The sequence below is a fragment of the Dermochelys coriacea genome, chromosome 1 (assembly GCF_009764565.3).
Source record: "Dermochelys coriacea isolate rDerCor1 chromosome 1, rDerCor1.pri.v4, whole genome shotgun sequence".
In the NCBI taxonomy this organism is placed as follows: domain Eukaryota; kingdom Metazoa; phylum Chordata; order Testudines; family Dermochelyidae; genus Dermochelys; species Dermochelys coriacea.
In genome coordinates this window covers 216138107-216153988 of record NC_050068.2, presented here as the reverse complement: position 1 = coordinate 216153988, position 15882 = coordinate 216138107, and the positions used below count along the sequence as shown (strand labels likewise).

The window sequence follows — 15882 nt, the reverse complement described above, 5'->3', positions numbered from 1 at the left end:
GCCCTATCCACCGATTCCCCCACTCCCGCCAGCAAGGGCTGCGCAGTGAATGACCCGAGGGCTCCCTTACCCGGCAGTCACAGCTTCGCCACAGCTCCTTTTGCTGGATGAGGCACCGAGCTGGCACCACTTCAGGAATTGCGCAGCACTGCTGAGGGTGTCCCAACATACCTGCAAAACAAGAGGGGCCGGAAGAAGCCGGCCACAGTTACGGGAGCTGGAAGCTAGGGCCGCCCCAGGCATATGCAGCTGCGTAGGGCACCATGAAATTTAGGGCACCAAATTGCCCCAAATTTCATGGTGCCCTACGCAGCTGCATGCTGCATACGAAGCAGCCCCAGCAACCAGCCTTATCCCTCGGCCACCCCCCCTCAGGCTGCGCCCACTACAAAGGGCAGGGCAGTCTTGGGGGGGGGTCCCAGACAACTCCCTCCACCCTGCCTCTTACCCTTCCCCCCCAATCACCACCCGGCCTGCCCCCATTCCACCTCTTCTCCCCAAGCCTCTTCCCCAGCGACCCCACACTCACCGGCAGTGGCAGGAAGTGGAGCAACCCGGTCCCAGCCTGCTGTACTCCGCCAGCTCCCAGCCGTGGTGCTCTGCTTCCCGGTGCTGGTGAATGTGGGAAAAGGACTGCCCCCCGCTCTCCCTAGTGGCGGGAAGCAGAGCAACGCAGCCCAGCCCGCTCCGCTTCCCTTGCCCCAGCTCCAGCCATGTCACCCGGTTGGGGAAAGGACCGCCCCACGCTCTCACCAGCGGCGGGAAGCGGCGCGCCGCAGCTGGCGGAGAAAACAGGCTGGGGCCAGGCTGCTCTGCTTCCTGCTGCTGTCAGTGGGTCGGGGGGTAGGATCCCTTCCCCGAAACCTCCTCCCCTGAGCAACATGGCTGGAGCTGGCACGAGGGAAGCAGAGCGGGTTGCTCTAGCCTGACTTTACTAACTGTCAACTTCCAGCCATTGGATCCTGTTATACCTCAGGCCAAAAGGCTGCAGGAAATGTATAAAAACCTTGGGACACGATCCTTCATCTCAGATCTGCTTTGGGTTTCAAGAAGGGGAAACCTTAAGCCATGAGGATTGAGATCCCCAGTCACTGACTGGAATCACCCTGAATATGGACATTGGATTCTAACCTATGGGCTATTTCTAAAAGGACTTTTGGCAACTACAAGCTCCTCTCTGCTATGGATCTGAGCCTCAAGAATTGAATTCAAGTCTGTCTGGATATTGATCTTTTAACCAACACTCTCTCTTTTTTAATAGATTTTAATTTAGTTAATAAGAATGGACTGTAAGCATGTATTTGGGGTATGATCGAAGTTATTATTTGACCTGAGTCTGGGGCTTGGTCCTTTGGGGTCAGGAGAACATTTTCTTTCATATGATGAAAAATTTTCAGAATTTATCAGACATTTGACATGTGCGCCTGGATGGAGGCCTGAGGCTGGGTACTTTTAGGGAAGTGCATTATTTGGACTTCTGAGTAACCAATGAAGTAATACAGAAGTTGTTTTGTGCCAGCTTAGCAAATCTAAGTATTGGAATATCCACCAGCTTTTGGGGTTTGTCTGCCCCGTGTTGTTTGCAGTTCACCCTAATTGAGTGACCTCAGCTGGCTCCCATGGGCAGCACCATCACACATGAATTAAAGGTTTTCCATCCCTCCTGAGCTCAACTCACAGTTCTTCCCTCTCTCATGGGAGCACTATCTGGGGTTTCCCCACTGGGAGTGCAAGTACAACACAAACAGAAACAGTCTCCTGCACCCTCCTGGGTTTCACACTCTCCTTAAACAAAGTTTGTCTTAATCCTTACCAGAGCGCTGACTCCCAGAGCTTTTCCTAGAGCCCGGCCTCTTCTCTGCCTTGGCAGGTAACTCCCAGCCATACCTACCTGGAGACCTTTTCTCCCCTGCAGGCATCTTCTCACTTTCTGGAGCTATCTGCCACTACCCCTTTCTGCCCATACTGCTAGGTTAAATAAGGCCAGATTGTGTCATGTGACCCACTGTCATTCTCCCTACATGGAGAGAGTCACAGGTGGGGCTGGGCCAATTTCCCCTTAAAGGGGCCAGTCACTCTGCATTAAATCCCTTTTGCTTGACACCTCTTGTTTTCAGGGAGAGGAGGTAGGAAATATGACAGGCAGCTTCTTCCCCAGAACCTCACTGATTATAGACATTGGTCCTGGGAGGCAAATGTGGAGCCAATTTCCATTGATCATGTGGGTTGATGGCTGACCCACAACACACAGACTCAGAGATTATAAGGCCAGAAAGGACCATTGTGATCATCTAGCCCAAGGGTGGGCAAACTTTTTGGCCCGAGGACCACATCTGCGAAACTATATGGAGGGCTGGGTAGAGAAGGCTGTGCCTCCCAAACAGCCTGGTCCCTGCCCCAGCCCCCTATCTGCCCCTTCCCATTTCCCACCCCCTGACTGCCCCCCTCAGAACACCTGACCCATCCAACCCCCTCTTCTTCTTGTCCCCTGACCGCCCAGTCCTGGGACCTCCATCCATAACTGCCTCCTGTGACCCCACCCCATATCCAACCCCCCCTACTCCCTGTTCCCTGACTGCTCCGACCCCTATCCACACCCCCACTTCCTGACAGCCCCCCGGGACTCCCACCCCTATCCAATTGCCCCCTGCTCCCTATCCCCTGACTGCCCCAACTCCTATCTACACCCTGACGCCTAACTGCCCCCCGGGACGCTACCCCCTATCCAACCCCACTGCTTCCTGTCCCCTGACTTCCCCGACCCCTATCCACACCCCCACCCCCTGACAGCCCCCCCAGGACTCCCACCCCTATCCAACCGTCCCCTGCTCCCTGTCCCCTGACTGCCCCTGGGACCCCCTGACCCTTATTCAACCCCCTCTTTGAACACCCCCTTACCATGCTTCTCAGAACGTCAGGAGCTTGCACAGGAACTCACAGCCCCACTGCCCGCACTGCCCAACAGGAGCAGTGGGCCAGAGCACTGGCAGCGTGGTGCGCTGAGGCTGCAGGGGAGGGGGGACAGTGTGGGAGGGGCCAGGAGCTCAGGGGCCGGGCAGGATGATCCCATGGGCTGGATGTGGGTCATAGTTTGTCCACCTCTGGTCTAGCCTGACCAATCTAAGGCAGGCCACAGGACTCCCCTGAATAAATTCCTGTTAGAGTGGAGCCTAACTTTAACAAAAACATCCACTCTTCATTTTAAAATTGTCAACAAAGGAGAATTAACCACAACCCTCGGTAGGTCATACCAATGGTTAATTATCCTCACTATTAAAACAAATAGTGCCTTATTTCTAGCCTGACTTTACTAACTGTCAACTTCCAGCCATTGGATCCTGTTATACCTTTGTCTGCAAATTTAAGAGCCCCTTGCCAAAGTTTATTCTTCATGTGCGTTCTCATAAACTGTGATCCAGTCACCCCCTAAAGTTCTCTTTGATAATCCTTCTTAAATATTGGGCACCAGAACTAGACACAGTTTCTCCAGCAGTGGTAGAACAAGTGCCAACTACAGAAGTAATATAACTCTGCTCCTACTCAATATTCCACTCTTTATACATCCAAGGATTGCATTAATTCTTTTGGCCACAGCATCACACTGGCAGATCATGGTCAGCTGATTATCCACCATGAGCACCAAATCTTTCTCAGGGTCACTGCTTCCTACGATAATGTTCCCCCATGCTATAAGCAGGGTCTACATTCTTTGTTCCTAGATGGATAACTTCACATTTGACCACATTAAAACAGATATTATTTGCTTGTGTCCATCTTACCAAGTGATCCAGATCATTCTGTATCAGTGACCTGTTCTACTCACCCAGTCTGTTGTCATTTGCTAACTTTATCAGTGATGACTTTATCTTTTCTTCCAAATCATTGATAAAAAAGGTTAAATAACATAAGGCCAAGAACTGATCCCTGCAGGGCCCCAGTAGAAACATACCAACTCGATGATAAATCCCTGTTTACAGTTACATTTTGAGACCTGTGTTGACCTGTAACCCCAGCTTGATCTGAGTGTGCAAAATTAGATTATAAATCATATATTAAGGCATAAAATCCTTGAAGATAGTAAACTAGAAGCTATTGGAGCTGTAATGCAAGACATGCAAGTAGGTTTACATAAGAATCTGTGTAACAACTAAGGTGGGCTTGGCAATAAGCTGAGGCCTGGTGGACCTGTTAGTAGTTATGATACCCTATGTAAGGAAGGTGTCTGCATGACTGCTTAACCAAACATTATAGGATTTAACAATAGTTTCCAATATGTATCTTGGGATACACAAGGACACCACAGAAGCTGGAAATAATGGATTTCTAGGGGCTTTGTGGGGATTTGGAGAAACCATATTTACGTATTGAAACCACTGGAAAAAGAATGACACAAAAAGAGATAATGCTAGTAAGCGAAACCTAAATTATGGGCCCCGCAATGACAAATATGGGCAGGGGGCAGAGACCTAAATCAAAAATGGTCCCAGATGTGTGGGGGTCATAAGGAAAGGGGTATAGAAGATGTTTTCAGATAAAGATACTATCTAACCTACCTCATCACTTTTATAAACAGATGGTCAGGCCAATACCCAGTTGAGGCATTAGGATGGTGGAAACCAGATCATCACTGTCCATTTCTGGTGCTCTCTACATACTGTTCTCTTCACCTTTATCTCTAATAGTTACCATAAGATTGCAAGTATGTGAGACTTGAGGGCGGTTTGTTTTATATAGAGGGAGAACTACTAGTCTAAAATAGATCTAATGCTTAGACCTAGGCATCACAATTTCAGCTCTACAGCATGTAACACAATGCCTAATGGAATCAAAATTAGCTCTGTTATTACACAGTGGAGAAAGTCAAAATGGTGTTGGGCACCCACACAGCCAGGTACATATAACTACCCACAACCTCTTTTAGTTCACTGGGCTTTGGAACCTATGTCCCTTGCCTAGCAAGTGCTACTTAGTTGAGGGCAAGTCCCTCCATCATAAAATGCCAAGTACAGTTCTACTGTCCTTGAATCACATAACCAGGATAACAACACTTTATTACTCTTGCCCCAATAACAAAGAGACTTGGGATCCCGCAGCAGCCAAAGTGACCATTTGGGCAAGCAGTCCCATCATGCTAGGCGTGGTGGGTGTGCCCATGCAAACGAGATCCGCCCCTAAAGTCCTTTTCCACAGTTCAGCACCAGATTTCAGGGTAGAGCTCATTCTGGCTCTGCTTACATATATATGTTTTTGTATAATTATGCTTAAGCTTGGATTTATTTGGATTTTAAATAAATTTAAACAAAGTCTTCCTGTTCCTATTTGTGTGATTCACCAGTCTCACTTGATAATAATCTTATGTAGCTCTCTGAGTAAGGAACCTGTTATTAGTGACCTGTTCAATTTGCACCCTAAACTTATCAAAGGCTACACCTGTCAGGTAGCCACTTTTTAATCCACAACCAAGTTGAACATTATTTATCAACAAAATTTGTAATCTCACCAAAAAGGGACATTAAGTTAATTTGACAGGATCCATTTTCCATAAACCCATGTTGTTTGGCATTAATTAAATTATACTCATTTAATTCTCTATTGATTGAGTCCCATATCGGAAGTTCTATTATTTTGCCTGGAACCAATGTCAGCCTCACAGACCTATAATTACCTTCAGGGGTTCTCAAACTGCGGGGGGCATGACCCCTCAAGGGATCACGAGGTTATTACATGGAGGGTTGCGAGCTGTTAGCCTCCAACCACAAACCCAACTTCGCCTCCAGCATTTATAATAGTGTTGAATACGAATATATAATAACAAGTGGATAAATAGGTTATGTGATATAGATAGATAGATAGATATTTTAATTTTTATAGCGGCCTTCACTTCCCCTCAAAGCCAGGTTGCTTTATTTTTAACTGCTGCAGCCCTTCTTCTTTCTTCATTAAACCCCCTGTAATAAAGCAGGAGATGGATTAATTGTTAATTATTCTAATTAATAATCAAATTGTTATTACATTTATATTATTGAGGCACCCAAAGGCCCATTCAGGTCACAGATATAGACACACTCCCAGCTCCAGAGACCTGACAGTCCAAAAGATCCAGGATTGGATATGGGAGAAATAACACAGAAGCAAATTCACATGCTGATGATTGGTACAATTTCCTGTTTTGTCCTTATTGTTTAAGTAGCAGTAGGGCTGAGTGAGGGGGAATGGCAGGATTGCGGAGTGGAGTTTGGTTAAAATAAAGAGAGGAAAGGAAGGGCAAGAGGCACACCCAGAGCTCCTCACCTGCCAAGCTAGTCGCTGTCAAGTGTTTTTCCAGAATCACAGCAGACGGAGGGATCTCAAGAAGGGATTTGAAGGAGGATCAGGTGTTGGCTGCACAACTTTTTTCGGGGAGTTTTCTCCATAAAGAAAGGGCAGCATGGGAGAAAATGGAGAGGTAAAGAGTTAAAGATGTTTCCCTTAATCCAAGTAGTTGTAACAGTTCTCTTTAGGAAGAGCCTGAGGTGGTGTGAGGCCAGCTAGTCATTATTCTCAGCTATATGCCCCTTGCCTTGTGCCTGTTCTGTTAATTGTCTGTGTCCCAAGAATCAAGTAAACTTGTTTCCAAGGAGTCTTCCCCCTACTGACAGCACTGATGGGCATAATGTGTGCTAAACATCCTGCTACTGCAAGAGAGGGTCATGGCCTACTCAGGAAGCCCTAAGATCTGCCTCTACCTCTAATGATCATGGTCTAGGCAGGAAACCCCAAGGTCTATTAGTAGGACAACTGTCAATATTACAGGTGGTGCTGGGTAATTTCCCTTGTACAACAGGTGATCTGAGTGACACAACCTGGTTTTAGTGACATGTCCATGTCTACAATTGGGCATGTCCTACACTGGTAATTGGTTTTGTAATGATCACCTTTGGCACATGGGATTTCTTCCCTACTTTATAAAATAATCTGCCTCTACTGATGCCTAATACAATATAGAATCTATGAGGGTGAGAAACAGCTTAGATACATACAGTTTGTACAGCAGTTTTTCTTCCTGCACCAAAGATGGGGGTTACCTGATGATCTGAGGCTGTGGTAAACCTGACGTCAGGAGGGGGCTCATCACTCGTATATGGTGATGTTTGTTGCTTTTGAGTTTTATTGGATGTTTTAGCTTCATACATTCACAGATAAAACCACTTATAATAACTAAAAAGGCAAATGGGTTTGCTATTGGTTCCTTCGTGCAGCTGATGCCAGCCTCTGAATCTATACATTTCCCTTCCACTGCTTTGTTGTCACTTGTCAGACACAGAGGAGCCTTGGCAGGTGCTTAGGTGCAGCCAGAGTATTGAGAGGAGTGGACAGCAAGTCAGGCTGGCAATGAGGGGACATCTCTCCACTCCGGTGCTATGGCTTCGTCTCCTCACAATTCAGATCATAGCAGGTAAGTCTCCTCTGTGGTTCACCAGGGGAGCTGGGTTAACTGGAACTATAGTGGTAACTTTTACAGTCCGCTTTTTACTGTCTATGTCTGGCTTGGAAGTTGTGACTTTTCCTTTTGGGATTGGACCTTGCCACTGTTACAGAGGCTGTTTTTACCTTGAGATTGGGCTATTGCAATGACCTCTGTGTGGGGCTGCACCTTAAATCCATTCAGAGAACAAAGCTGGTGCAAATGGCAGCGACTCACTGAGCAGCACATCTGGCTCGAAGCATGTTACAGCCGTGCTGCAGGGTCTGCACTGGCTGCCCTGCTCTGGGTGGAGGTTAAGGTGTTGGTGATGATTTATAAAGTCCTAAATGGCCTGGGACCAGCCTCTCTGAGGGATCACCTCTCTCCCTGTGCCATATGGCCAGAGCTGTGGTTAGCAGGGTGCCTGAGCTGGTTCCCCCTTTTATAAAGTAGAGGGGTGGCTGGCAGGGTGCTCTCTGTGAAGGATCCAGGACTCTAGAACTTGCTCACCCTTTGGGCCAAAATAGCGCAAATTTGGTGACCTTTTGGACCCACTGCAAAATACACTTGTTTGAGGGGTGGGGGTTGGGAAGGACATAGGCTGTGCATCACATAATGAGAAAAGGGTGGGAAGGAGTTTCTGTAGGTGTCTGGCTAGCTGCGTTCCTATTGAAATGGTCACTTAATGCTGCTGGAATTTTTGTGTCCTCAATGCTGTCCGTGTGCCTGGAGCCTTGGCTAGGTGTCACTTTAGTGTTTTAAATCCCAATAAATACATCAATAATTTGGGATCCAACAGAAATGTCTGTTTGGTCCAGAATCCAACAGCTCCAATGGCCAAGTCCTGGCTCCTCACTGCTCCATTCATTCACTGAAGCCAGTAGAAGTTTTGCATGTGTGAGATGACCAGGATTTTCCCAAATAAACCCAGAGCTGATTCATGCCACAGAGAGGGTGAGGGGGTGTGAGGTAGGGTGCAGTGTGCAATACCCTGTGCTCATGAGAGTACTGGAAGTTCTGCCAGCAGGAAGATTTATCCTGCAGGAGCCCTGCCTCGCTCCCTCTCCCAAGGTTTCTGCTGGAGCAGAGAAGCTTTGAATCCTATCTGGAGCCTAGAGAAGCCCGACCAGCACAAGCTCCATGGCAGAGGTGCTGCATCAGGGCCTCTCACGGCCACATTGGTTTCATTCCCTCAATGCTGCCCCTGCCCAGTTTCAGGGCTGCTCTCATTCCTCCAGCACAGAGAGAGTTGAAGGCTCTTTGCCAAACTGTGTCCCAGGTCCAGGCAGATGTAACACTAGTGGGCGGGGGGGGGGGGTCAGGGGGCTAGGCCACATGTTACAGCAGCATGTGCTGGTGCAACACAGGGAGTGAATCTGGCCCAAAGATTCCCAAACTGATTAACAATAGCATTAAAATCGAATGTGGGACCCAGATATGATTTAAATAATACAGTGATTGGAACCTGTTTGGCTGGTATTAAGAGGATGAAAATGATGCCGGTGTTTGACAGGGAAGGTCTGTCAGGATGGTCTGGCCACGTACTGGTGTGAACTGCACTGTTCTCTAGGCTCCATGGAGGCTCCTTATACATGGTGTCCCCAGCTCAGCCATCCACAGCTGCACCCAGCCTGTTCCAGGGCTCTCAGTGGAGCTCTGCATGTAGCCGTAGCTCCTAGGCATAGTAATGATGTCTGGAATTGCTCCCAGTCTCGAACAGTCCTGGGTTGTCAAACCCTACCTGGGGGCCAGTTCTCCCAGGCAATATCTGAGGATTGTGTGGCAGGCAGTGGCCCCACCTCACAGTCCCTGTGAACTGCCTCCCTCCCAGCCACCAGCTTTGCCTCTCCACAACCCCCAGAAATGCAAACAGCTGTAGAGACAACTGGGAGCAGGGGGTGGAACTCAGAGCTACTGGGAGAAAAGCAGCTTGCAGGGAGTGGGGGCAGAGTCTGCTCCTCATGTGGGGAAGGAGCAGCCTGTACATGCAGGGCGGAGAGGACAGGTAGAAAGGGGAGAAGAGGAGGGGGAAGAACCCAGGGGAGGAGGGTGGGAAGAGACCAGCGGAAGAGGGAAATGTGTGGTGCAGGTGGGGAGAGGACGCTCTGGTAGGGAGCACAAGGCTCTAATGACAAGCGCCACAGAACAAAAATTGCGAGGTTAAAAAAACCATCCAGTCTCATTTTTCCATCCATCTTTGGACTTTAGATCCCCCGTCTACTCCTCTGCCAGCGCGGGGGTGAGAATCACAGGCTGAAAAGTCACCCTTTAGTGCACCCCAACTGCACGACTCCCCCGGCTGCTCAGCTAGAGACTGCGCTTACCCCCCCCCACCTCTGAGATGGGAACTGCCGTCCATTGCCCAGCACGGCCTTCTCTCTGCCTCCTGGTTCAGTTCCTCTGACAGACGAAGGGCTGGCTGGGAAATAGCTTGACAGCCACTGAGTTAATTCATGCAGCATGGTTCACACTCGCACACAGAGCTTCTGTTACTGTTCAGGGGTGAGTTACAGACAGGGATGCTGGAGACCTTCACACTGACATCAACCATTCACACCAACTACCGTGTCACTGTAACACGAGGGGAATGATTTAGCCATTTGCAAATAGCAACCGTTCCCAGGCTTCCCCCACCCCACCCCACCCCCACAACTTCTCCTCCTGAGACTGGGAAGCACTGCCCCCAATCTAGAGCCCCCTCCCCTCTCCTGCCCATGTCTCCTTCGCTCCTGCCCCCTCCCACTCCTGACCCCATCCCCTGCGTACTCCAGACTCCGTTCCCCTCCCCAATACTCCCTCCTGTCCCCCTTCTCCACAACCCCTCCCTACCTCTTGTCCACCTGCACCAGACCCCCTCACTGCATCCCCAGTCCTCCATCCTCCCCAATACTCCCGCATGTGCTCCTGCTCCAGTCTCCCTCCACTCACTCTCATCCTCTGCGCCACACCCCTCACTCCTCCCCCTACACACGATCACCCTTCCCCACCCCTACCTCCTCCTTCCCCCCTTTTTAGAGTCCCTCTTCTCCCCATGCCTCCTTCTGCCCTCCTCTCTGCTCTTTCTCCCTTCCCCTCTCTCCCTCCTGCCCCAATTCCTCATCCCCTCCTCACTTCTCACTCCCGTCCCCCACTGCAGACCCCCTTCTCTAAACCCCCTTCTCCTCCCCTCCCTCCTGCCCCCTGCTCAAAAACCCCCTCCTGCTCCACACTCCAGACCACCCTGTGCTCCATCTCCACTCCTCCATCCTACCCCAATTTCAGATCCCTGTCGCCTCCCCTCCCTTCTGACTCTCTTTCCTGCTTCCCTGCTAACTCCCAATGCAGACATCCCTCCCCTCCCCATTTCTCCCTCCTGCCCCCGCTTTCTGACCTCCTTCCCACCCCCCACTCCAGATCCACCTTCTCACTCCTGCCCCTTCCTACCATCCTTTCCAGACCCTCCTCCCCTCTGTCCCTCCTGCCCCCTGCTACAGACCCTCTCTCTTCCCCGCCCTCTTTCCTCCACTTGCTCCAGAACCCCCTCCCCACCCTTCTCTCTGGCCAACTCATCGTCTTTACTCCATTCCCTTGCCAACCTTGAATCTGCCTCCTGTCCCCGCACTCCCCTCATTCTCCCCATCCTCCTTTCACTGGGACTCTGCTGCCTATCACAGTCCCTGAGTCGAGTCCAATCCCCTCTGCCACACAGAGACAGCCGTGTTCCCAGTGGGCTTTAGTGGGAAGTAGCAGCCAGCTTTACTCAGGGGGTCCCCACTCCCAGATGCAGACAGACTGTAGGGAGATGGCAGCATCTCATTGGCTTCAGCCCCAGTGACAGTGACAGAAGACGGCGCCATTTGGAATCAGAGAGTGAGTTGGCATCTTTCATTGTGTTCTCACGAGACAGGTAAAACACCCCAAATCGCTAGAGTGGGGTAAAGTGGCGAGAGCTGCAGCACTGACAGCCCCGAGCATGAGGCCCTGAGACAGGATCAGGTGGCGCCATGAGGCAGCTCTGGGCATGTCCCATTCTCCTAGCTCTGGGTGCGGATCCCCTGCTGGCAGGCGCCGACTCTGCTGTGATAACGCTGGGGAGGGGGGGCTCCCTGCCCACTCTGACCTGCTCTGTATCTCTCTTTGAAAGCATCAGCTTGCTGAGGCTGGCGGACGGAGGCAACCCGTGTGCCGGGAGAGTGGAGGTTAAACACCAGGATCAGTGGGGGACGGTGTGTGATCACGACTGGGACATGGCAGATGCTGGGATTGTCCGTAAGCAGTTGGGATGTGGAGATCCTGTCAGTGCTGCTGGAAATGCACATTTTGGATGAGAATCTGGACCAATTTGGCTAAAAAACGTTGCCTGTGATGGTACCAAGTCTGCTCTCTGGCACTGTGGGAACAAGGGATGGGGTAAGAATGATTGGAGGCATGGAGAGGATGCTGGAGTGACCTGTTCTGGTAAGAATCAGCCAGCTCACTCTGAAAGGCAAATGCCCTGAGACAAAAGAGCTTGAACCCAGAGGGCATCGTGTGCCTGTGACCCTAACGAGAAATGAACAAAAACCAGAACAACTCCTGTAATGATTGTTATTACTCAGCTGTAATTATTACTAATCATGTCACTGGCCACTGAGGAACCCCCTGTGTGACTGTGAAGCGTTTGCATAATCTCATTTCCAGTTGTTTTAATGCCACATCTTTCCTTTCCCTGTAAAAATGCAGATACAAGAGAAAATGGAAAAGGAAAATGTCAGGTTGGTCCTAAGTCGCTGAGACACTTTTGAAAATGTTACACTCATGCTAAAATGCAGACCCAGACACCCAACTGCAGAGGTACAGAGGCTGGGGCATTTTTGTAGCCCCTTTGCCAGTCTCATAGGGTGACCAAGGAATGGGCATGCCAAAGTTCCTTCCCCACTCTGAACTCTAGGGTACAGATGTGGGGACCTGCATGAAAACCCCCTAAGATTATTTTTACCAGAATAGATTAAAACTTCCCCAAGATACAAACTATTTTACCTTTTGCCCTTGGATTTTACTGCTGCCACCACCAAGCGTCTAACAAATATATAACAGGGAAAGAGCCCACTTGGAAACATCTTTCCCCCCCAAAATCCTCCCAAACCCTACACCCCCTTTCCTGAGGAAGGCTTGATAAAAATCCTCACCAATTTGCATAAGTGAACACAGACCCAAACCCTTGGATCTTAAGAACAATGAAAAAGCAATCAGGTTCTTAAAAGAAGAATTTTAATTGAAGAAAAAGTAAAAGAATCACCTCTGTAAAATTAGGATGGTAAATACCTTACAGGGTAATCAGATTCAAAACATAGAGAATCCTTCTAGGCAAAACCTTAAGTTACAAAAAGACACAAAAACAGGAATATACATTCCATTCAGCACAGCTTATTTTATCAGCCATTTAAACAAAACAGAATCTAACGCATATCTAGCTAGATTATTTACTAAATTCTAAGACTCCATTCCTTTTCTGTTCCCGGCAAAAGCATCATACAGAAAGAGAGAACCTTTGTTTCTCCTCGCCTCCAGCTCTGAAAGTATCTTGTCTCCTCATTGGTCATTTTGGTCAGGTGCCAGTGAGGTTATCCTAGCTTCTTAACCTTTTAAAGGTGAAAGGGTTTTTTCCTCTGGCCAGGAGGGATTTTAAAGGTGTGTACCCTTCCCTTTATATTTATAACATGCCCCCGCCAAATCACAGATAGGGTGAAATGCTGGCTGGGATTTCTTCCTGGAGCTCTAGGAGAAAACAGAGTTAATAAGACACATGCACCTCTAAATATACTACCAAGTATATAAAGACTAACAATATTTTCCACATCTCAAGGACAATTTTAACCAGTTGATTCTGGGAAACTTTCATGGGAGAGTGCATCAGCCACTTTATTAGAAGCTCCTGAGATGTGTTGGATGTGGAAATCAAAATCTTGGAGAGCTAAACTCCACCGAATAAGTTTTTTGTTATTTCCTGTGGCAGTATGAAGCCACTGTAGCGCAGCATGGTCGGTTTGCAGGTGAAAATGCTGACCCCAAACATATGGGCGTAGCTTTTCCAGAGCATAGATAATGGCGTAACATTCTTTTTCACTGACTGACCAGTTGCTTTCCCTCTCAGACAGCTTCTTGCTGAGCAACACTACAGGGTGGAATTCTTGATCCGGTCCTTCCTGCATTAAAACTGCTCCCACACCACGCTTGAATGCATCTGTAGTTACTAGGAATGGTTTGTCAAGGTCTGGGGCCCTTAGTACAGGGTCAAACATGAGTGTCACTTTAAACTGGTTAAAGGCCTTCTGACACTCTTCGGTCCACTGAACAGCATTTGGCTATTTCTTTTTGGTTAGGTCTGTCAGTGGGGCGGCGATTTGGCTGTATTGCGGTTCAAATCACCTGTAATAACCGGCCAAGCCTAAGAAGGATTGGACCTGTTTCTTTGACTTTGGGACAGGCCACTTTTGGATAGCATCCACTGTGGCCTGTAGGGGGTTGATAGTTCCTTGACCCACCTGGTGTCCAAGGTAAGTCACTTGGTTTAGGCCTATTTGACACTTCTTAGCCTTAACAGTTAGTCTTGCCTCCCTTATGCGCTCAAAGACTTTTTGTAGATGGTCCAGGTGTTCTGCCCAGGAATCTGAAAAAATGGCCACATCATCAAGGTAAGTGACTGAATATTCTCCTAATCCTGCTAGGAGACCATCTACAAGTCTTTGGAAGGTGGTGGGTGCATTCTGCAGCCCGAAAGGGAGCACATTAAATTCATACAGCCCGACATGTGTGGTGAAGGCTGACCTTTCCTTGGCGGATTCATCTAGCAGTACCTGCCAGTACCCCTTGGTTAAGTCCAAGGTAGAGATGAACTGGTCCCGTCCCAGTTTCTCTAATAGTTTACCTGTGCGTGGCATTGGATAGTTGTCTGGGCGAGTTACAGCATTTAGCTTATGGTAGTCCATGCAAAAACGTATCTCCCCATATGGCTTGGTAACTAGAACCACTGGAGATGCCCATGCACTGCCAGAGGGGCGGATTACCCCCATCTGTAGCATATCCTGGATCTCCCGTTCTATAGCAGTTTTAGCTTGAGGAGACACCCGGTAAGGTTGGACTTTAATTGGGTGAGCATTACCTGTGTCAATGGAGTGGTATGCCCGTTCAGTCAGTCCTGGGGTGGCTGAGAATGTTGGCGCGTAGCTAGTGCACAGCTCCTTGATCTGCTATTGCTGCATATGCCCAAGGGTCATGGAGAGGTTCACCTCTTCCACGCCACCAGCACTTTTCCCTTCGTAGTAGACACCTTCAGGCCACTCAGTGTCATCTCCTCCCTGGGCTATAAACTGACAAACCTTTAATTCTCTGGAATAAAAGGGCTTAGGCTTTTGGTTGGAGGTGGGGAATGCTATGAGATAATTAACAGCTCCCAGGCGCTCCTGGACCATGAATGGCCCTTCCCATGACGCTTCCATTTTATGGGCCTGGAGCGCCATGACCTGGTCCCCTACTTTGAAGGAACGCTCTCTGGCATGTTTATCATACCAGACTTTTTGCTCTTTTTGAGCATCCTATAGGTTTTCTTTAGCAAGGGCTAAAGAAGTTCGGAGGGTGTTTTGCAGGTTGGTTACAAACTCCAGAATGTTAGTTCCTGGAGAAGGTGTAAACCCCTCCCACTGCTGCTTTACCAACTGTAATGGCCCCTTAACCTCGCAGCCATATACAAGTTCAAACGATGAAAACCCTAAACTGGGATGTGGTACAGCTCTGTAGGCAAAGAGCAACTGCTGCAACACTAGGTGCCAATCATTGGAGTGCTCATTTACGAATTTACGTATCATGGCCCCCAAAGTTCCATTAAACTTCTCCACTATGCCATTTGTTTGATCGTAGTAATGAGTGGCAACCAAGTGATTTACCCCATGAGCTTCCCAAAGGCTTTCCATAGTTCCTGCCAGGAAATTATTTCCTGCATCTGTGAGGATGTTGGAAGGTCAACCTACCCTGGCAAAAATGTTTGTTAGTGCCTGGCACAGACTTTTAGCCCTGGTGTTGCTTAGAGCTACTGCTTCTGGCCATCAGGTGGCAAAATCCATGAAAGTCAGGATGTACTGCTTTCCTCTGGGTGTCTTTCTCGGAAAAGGACCCAGAATATCCACAGCTACTTGCTGAAATGGAACTTCAATGATAGGGAGTAGCTGGAGAGGGGCTTTGACCTGGTCTTAGGGTTTTCCCACTCTTTGGCATACTTCACAAGACCAGACATAGGTAGAAACATCCTTGCCCATTCCCTCCCAGTGGAATGACCTCCCGAACCGGTCTTTGGTCCTGTTCACCCCAGCATGGCCACTAGGATGATAATGGGCTAAGCTCCAGAGCTTGACCTGGTACTTAGTTGGAACTACCAACTGTCTCTGAGGATGCCAGTCTTCCTGGTGACCACCAGAAAGAGTTTC

At 49.0% G+C, this 15882-nt stretch overlaps 1 protein-coding gene and 1 long non-coding RNA gene across 2 annotated transcripts in view; both read left to right on the top strand.

Moving 5' to 3' along the window:
• LOC119860485 (scavenger receptor cysteine-rich type 1 protein M130-like) overlaps nucleotides 1-15882 on the top strand; it is a 1081813-nt gene that overhangs the window by 589219 nt on the left and 476712 nt on the right. The gene's annotated exons all lie outside the window — the stretch shown is intronic.
• LOC122460115 lies at nucleotides 6214-12060 on the top strand. Its single transcript, XR_006281204.1, has 3 exons — nucleotides 6214-6445; nucleotides 7298-7439; nucleotides 11574-12060. It is a non-coding gene; the product is annotated as an uncharacterized LOC122460115 (long non-coding RNA).